The 6,000-nt window shown below is 46.5% G+C and overlaps 1 protein-coding gene across 12 annotated transcripts in view; it reads left to right on the top strand.

The window, feature by feature from the left end:
- Positions 1-205: 205 nt before the first annotated feature.
- The window catches only part of NCOA1 (nuclear receptor coactivator 1), a 208,772-nt gene continuing 202,977 nt past the window's right edge, over positions 206-6,000 (top strand). For 8 of the 12 annotated variants that reach the window (XM_070450905.1, XM_020870502.2, XM_020870498.2 and 5 more), the window contains exon 1: positions 886-1,124. The gene's annotated coding sequence lies outside the window, so the exon portion shown is untranslated. Of the gene's footprint in view, positions 589-884; positions 1,125-1,204; positions 1,226-6,000 lie in introns of those variants that run through there. The other 4 variants (XM_070450916.1, XM_070450927.1, XM_070450884.1 and 1 more) reach the window with 3 other exon arrangements.

The following is a 6,000-nucleotide window of genomic DNA, read 5'->3' as shown; positions in this document are numbered from 1 at the left end:
GCGCCGTCGGAGCTTGCGGGCACCGGGTCGCGGCGGCCGGGCCGGATTGAGGGTTCAGGGGCAGCGCGCCGGGCGGGGCGGCGGGCGGCGGGGCGGGGCGGGGCGGCCGGGAGCCGGCGGGGCGGGGCGGGGCGGGGCGCGAAGGGGGCGGGGCCGCGAGCGGGGGGCGGTGGCGGCGGCGGCGGCAGCCGAGGAGGAGGAGGAGGAGGAGGAGGAGGAGGAGGAGAACATGGCGGCCGCGGAGAGCGGCTGAAATGCCTGTTCTTCAGGCCAGGAGAGCGGGAGTCTGACGCGATTCTCGAAGCCTTCTCCTTAGACGGCCGGACCGCGGCCTCCAGCGCCTCGGCCACCCTGTTCCCTGTTGCTCCGTCCAGCGGAGCCTGTGTCGGGTCCGTTCTGCATCCCCCCTGAGGGGGGACCCCCTGGCTCCGGAGGAGGGGGCCGGAGAGCCGCGGCGGCGGCGGCGGCGGGCTCCCGGCCCGAGCAGCGGCGGAGGCCGCGGCGACGCCGCCACGGTCGCGGGCGAGCGCGGCGCCCGTCAGCGCGGCCCAGAGGAGGCGGCGGCGGCGGCGGCGGCGGCGGCGGCAGGTGAGTGGCGGGCGGCGGGCGCCGAGCCTCCCGGTGGGTGCAGCTGTCACGAGCCGCGCGGCCGCCGAGGCCCTAGGGGGCGGGAGCAGCTGGCGCCCCCTCCGCCCCCCGCTCTCCTTTCTCTCCGCTCGTCCCCCCCCCCCCCCCCCACTTTCCCCGAGTTCTCCCTCGGCCTCGCGCGGCTGGAGGGGGCGGAGGTCGCAGCTGTCACGGGCACCAGCTGGGGGCTGCGCCGCGGAGGGAAACTGCTGCAGCAGCGACTTTGGCTTGTCCGGGTTTCCTAGTTGCCCTAGTTAGCGCGGACCGGGCGAGCATCCGCGGAGGGTGCGCGAGGCTCGCGGCGGCCGGCCCGGTGTGGGGAGCGGCGCCCCGAGCCCGCGGGCGCTCCCCGCCGCCGCCGCCGAGAGGGGGAGCCGGAAGTCGGCGCGGGCGCCCCTCGGCCCGGGCGAGCGCGGTGACCTTGGCAAGCCGGGTAACGTCTCCGAGTCTTCGCTTGCCGGGACTGCGAAATGGGGATGACCGTGGCGAGCCTTCCCGTAAGCCTCAGCCTTCGACGGCGCTTCTGTTTTACCCCCCGCGCACTTGCTTTTCCCGTCTCCAGACAGAGGGATTTCGAAGGCAGAAGTGGGATGGATAAGTGAGATTCTTTTTTCTGTTGTGTCTAGGGTTTGGTCCCCATCGTCGGATTCCGCTGAAAGGACGTAGGAAGTGGGGAGTGGGGCGGGGTGGGGGGGCAAACACGTCGGCTGGATGACTGAGGGGTGGGATGGCTTAATGGTCAGCTCGACCGAACTCGAGCCTTTCTCTAGTCGCTTGGAAGAGTAATGGGAGAAACCGGACACCAGGGTCCCCGCTCTTACTACCCAGCTATGTTTTTGTTTGTTTGTTTTTAAAGCAGTCACTTCCATGGACAGTAGACACTGCCTCAGTTGACGGTGTTAGAGGGAGACGGAGGGTTTGACAATAAAGCCTGTGTGTGTGACAAGGACAGTCCGTGCTGCTGTGGCTGCAGAGTTTTGTGGCGAGGAAAACTTTAAGCTGGAGGATCTTTTAGCTTTTCAGACTTGACTCTCTTCGTTCACTGTAGGCGTTGAAGAGGCAGGTGTCCTTGTGGAGAAGGTGACTTTTTAATTTTTTTCTTTTTTCTTTTGAGATGGTGAATTTTTAATGTCGAGTATGATGGTGGTGAATGAAGGGTTCTTGAGTGAATTGCAGTCCCGGCACCCTCTGTTGATGCCAAGAGTAATCTCTGGCGATGATTTGTGAGGGCTGAGGCTTACACTTCAGTGATTAAGAAATCTTCAAGTGTCTGTGTAAAACATTGCTGCGGTGCAGCCTAGATTATACTCTACAGCTGAAGGGATGGATTTCAGGGGTTAAATTTGAGGTTTGTCTTCAATTCTGGAATTGGTTGAAGGTTAGTCTAAAAAAAAAAAAAAAAAAGTTGGCCAAAGGGGCCTCTCAGCTTGTTTCACAGAAGCTGTGATGTAGTAGGAAGGGGGTCAGATTTCTTCATGTTGAGAATAATGTGAAAAGAAAGTATTTGCTTGGGTCTTTTGGCTCCTGAACTAGAAATAGTTTTGGGTTAAAGGTAGCAGTGGGATTTGATTTAGCTTAATAAATGGGCATTCCTTGAACTATTTGTTGTAAACTACATGCAACTGCAAATGTTTCTTTTATATCTCCTGTACTTTGTGGGTCTAATTTGGTTTTGTGAACTAGGTTTGGAAATGGTTTCCCTCTATTTCTTATTCAGAATTTGTGCTTTGGAAACAATGGATCAAAAAGGAGGCCTGAATAGGGAATATATGGTTTGGAGAGAAAAAGCAGGGGTGCTGCTTATAAGAACAGGCGTTCCGTTTGATTTTTGTAGACGTTTTGCACTGATGATTTATTTCATTTAGTTAACTCATGATCAAGTTTGCTTTTTAAGGTGCAAAATTTGAAATTTTACATAGTTTATAGTTAATCTTTTTTTCATTTCTTTCTGAGAAAATCTGTAAGATTGTATCTTTTAAATTGCTTTTTGTGTGGTTTAAACCAAGGGAGTATTTTAGATCTGCATTTTTGGGTAAGTGGTTTTATTGAAAAAAAGTGCTTGATGGGGCTAATGGTGATTGTTCCATTTAAACTGGGATTATATAGACAATGCATTTTCCTCCCTCTTTCTGCCAACATTTGTTTTTCTTTCTCCTTCAATTCCAGGGTTTCATTTCTAGAAATCTGGGCTGGAAACAGAAGCAGCAGTTTGTATAATCCCAAGAACTTGCTTATGCCAGGAAGCTGTAAGGGTAGCATGAAGTGGGTGTGGTACAAAGATACTGCCAATATTTAAGACAGTGTAACTGTTGAGGGAGTCTAGGGTCAAACTTTAATTTTTGTTGAATTTCCTGTTTTCTTTGTATGTGTTAATCTTTTGGTGGGCAGAGGATTGGGTTGCTCTGGTGCTCACTGGTACATATTGTGAAAGCACTCACAAATTTTCATGCTTTTACTCTATAGGAAAGGGTGGTAAACACACTTAAATAATTTAAAGATGTTCCCAGGATGGAATGTCCTCTTCATGTACTCTTGATCCTGCTAATCCACTGATCAGTCTTTATCAGGACTAAATGTTAAGTAAGTGATGAGGGTGGCGTAGGGGTGCTGAAAGCTGGAGAGGGGAAGAAAGGATACTGGACATTCTTTGAAAATCTTTTCTCTTTTGGACTATATATCACAGTATGATTTATAATTCTTTTGAAAGAACATCTCTGTTGTCATCAATTTCACATACCTTCTCCTAGATATTACCTTCATTCCTCACTTTTAACTTGTCTTTATTGCCCTATCCCCCAGGGACTCCACATTGTTTGAATATGTTACATATCTTTTGGGGTTGGTTGGTCTTAAACCATATGGCCTAAAATAGCTCTCATTTTAGGGCAAGTATGGGAGGTCAACACAGGCACACACCACTGAATAGAATCTTCTAAGTCATGGGGTAGAGGAAATCCCAAGGTTCTCATTATTCCCTTGGCTGTTACTTTCACTTTCTATGTATGATAACTAGGGTTTCTTAGGGGGCCATCAACTACTTTTCTTGCAGAGGTCTGAAAACATGTGGTGGGCTCCTTTTTACATTACCTCCAAATATCGGTGCAAAAGAGTGTGGGACTAGGTGAAGTACATGTGTTTCAGGAGTTGAATAGCCAGAGCACTGTATTTAGTTTGGGCTGCAGAACCATACAGATTTCTCCCCACCTCATATAGCCTTTGTAAAAGTTGGACAGACTAGGAAAGGACTTCTTTAGTGCTTTTCTCCCAGGTTAACCAGTAGCTTAGCTCTTGGTTATTGGTCACTAAGGATGGACCGTGTGGTCTCTGACCTTTTTTCTTAACATCGGAGATGAGGTCTAGTCAATTCAAACCTTCCGTTCTCTCTTTTTTGTTTTAGTCAGATTTTGTGCTTCTCAACATATGGGGTCAGAGGTCATAAAATAGCCTAGTAGCAACTGTGTGCCATTCTTGGTTGCTTAGTTTAAGGAAGAGGTGCAGATTTTTTCCCTTTAATTCTAGGTGATGTTTTGTGGGTGCACCATATTTGGATTAACGTACCAATGATTATTTTTTATTTCTGCAAGATACTTGGTTGAAAAAGAAGAATGATTACAAAACACTGATTCCAACATTTAAGTCCAATTCTTGAAATGCAAGTAGAGTGGGTTGTTCTATCTGTGTGTCCTCCTCCATTTCCCCATCTGCAACACAGTACTGCTGAGGCTCCTTGAAATGACACACTTTTAGAAAAGCTTAGTACAGTTGTCATACTTAGAAGGTGAAGCTGCAATCACTGGAGGAGTTGTAGAAGACTTCAGATTAATCAGTTTAGTCACCCTCATCTTAGATATAGTTGATCTAGTCTCTCACCAGTCTTTCCAGGTGGCTCTGATTGGTAAAGAATCTGCCTGCAATGCAGGAGACACCGGTTCAATCCCTGGGTTGGGAAGATCCCCTGGAGAAGGAAATGGCAGCCCACTCCAGTATTCCTGCCTTGGGAAATCCCATGGACAGAGGAGCTTGGAGGGCTGTAGTTCATGGGGTCGTAAAGAGTCAGACACGACTCAGTGACTAAACAGCAATCTCTCCCCATGGATATGTTTCAGTGTGGAGGGTGGGGAAGTTGGGCTTTATTTTAAGTACTGGACCTGCACATCAGGAAAGCACAGGCCAGATCGATAACACTAGGTGCCAGTACAGAGGTGAAAAACTCCTATTAACAGGACCAGAATTCTAATAACACTGAATTATCCAATGTTTCCAGAATGGTGCTTCATTTTTGCCTTGTAATTTTGCCTGGCTTTTAACTTATAGGCAATTTTTAAGCTTCTTTTGCGAATGAATGTTTGACTTCAGACAGGGGATGATGTCCTGGCTCTTCTACTTAGTGGATGTAACCTTGCACTAGTTATTTAACCACTGTAAACCTCAGATTTTCATGCTTAAAATTGGAATAATGTACTTAAGCTCATATTGTTGTGATCTTTAAATTAACTTATATTAAATAAGAAGATAACATTGGAATGTACTAAGACATTATTCTACATTCCATATCCTAAACACATCACTACTCAATCCATCATCAGATTATTTGATTCTTTTCTTTACAATTTCTTGGATTTCTCTGTTTATTTCTGCCTATACAGTCTGGTCTGTCATTTTGTATAAGAGTAATTAGCATCACATAAACTCTGTGGGCCTTTATCGTTAAAGGAATTTCTTCATCGTTAAATGAGTACATTGGTTTGAGTTCACATTTCTTCTTGTGCTGAATTGAAATTCTGTGATTTGTAGGTTTATTGCTGTTTGCCTGCATGCGTTTGCCTGACTGATTCATCCTACATATAAATGATGAAAAAATTACTTTCTGAAATATTTTTTGATATTATTTTTAATGGACACTTTGTGGACAGATTTATCAAATGTAAATCATTTAAACTGTTCTTGTATTTCTCATTCCAGTAAATTTATTGCAGATGGTGTATGCAGAAATGCTTTGTAAACTGTAAAGTGCTATACAAGAAAGTATTATAATCGCTTGTAGATATCTTGCTTCTTTGATTTTACATGTTTCGTTTCTTTATTTAAAGTGTTTCCTTTATCTTTATCTTTTGATCTTCAAAAACAGTCAAAGCCGGTATGTTCTCTCGAAAGCTCGATTTTTATCACACTCCTTTAGCATCATTACTCAGTTTGTTCTATAAATAAATTCCTTTCTTCCTTTCCTCCTTTATTTTTTTGAAAAAGTTTCTCTTATTAGTGTATGTTGAATGGGTTTTCCTAATTAGATTAGAAAATCCTTGAGATAGCCTGAACCACGAGATTTAGAGCAAAAAGGCTTTAATGGTAATTTGGAATAACCTTGTTAATAAT

The sequence above is a fragment of the Odocoileus virginianus genome, chromosome 2, assembly GCF_023699985.2.
Source record: "Odocoileus virginianus isolate 20LAN1187 ecotype Illinois chromosome 2, Ovbor_1.2, whole genome shotgun sequence".
NCBI lineage: Eukaryota > Metazoa > Chordata > Mammalia > Artiodactyla > Cervidae > Odocoileus > Odocoileus virginianus.
The sequence above is the reverse complement of the archived record's forward strand: the minus strand, read 5'-3'. Positions and strand labels throughout refer to the sequence as shown.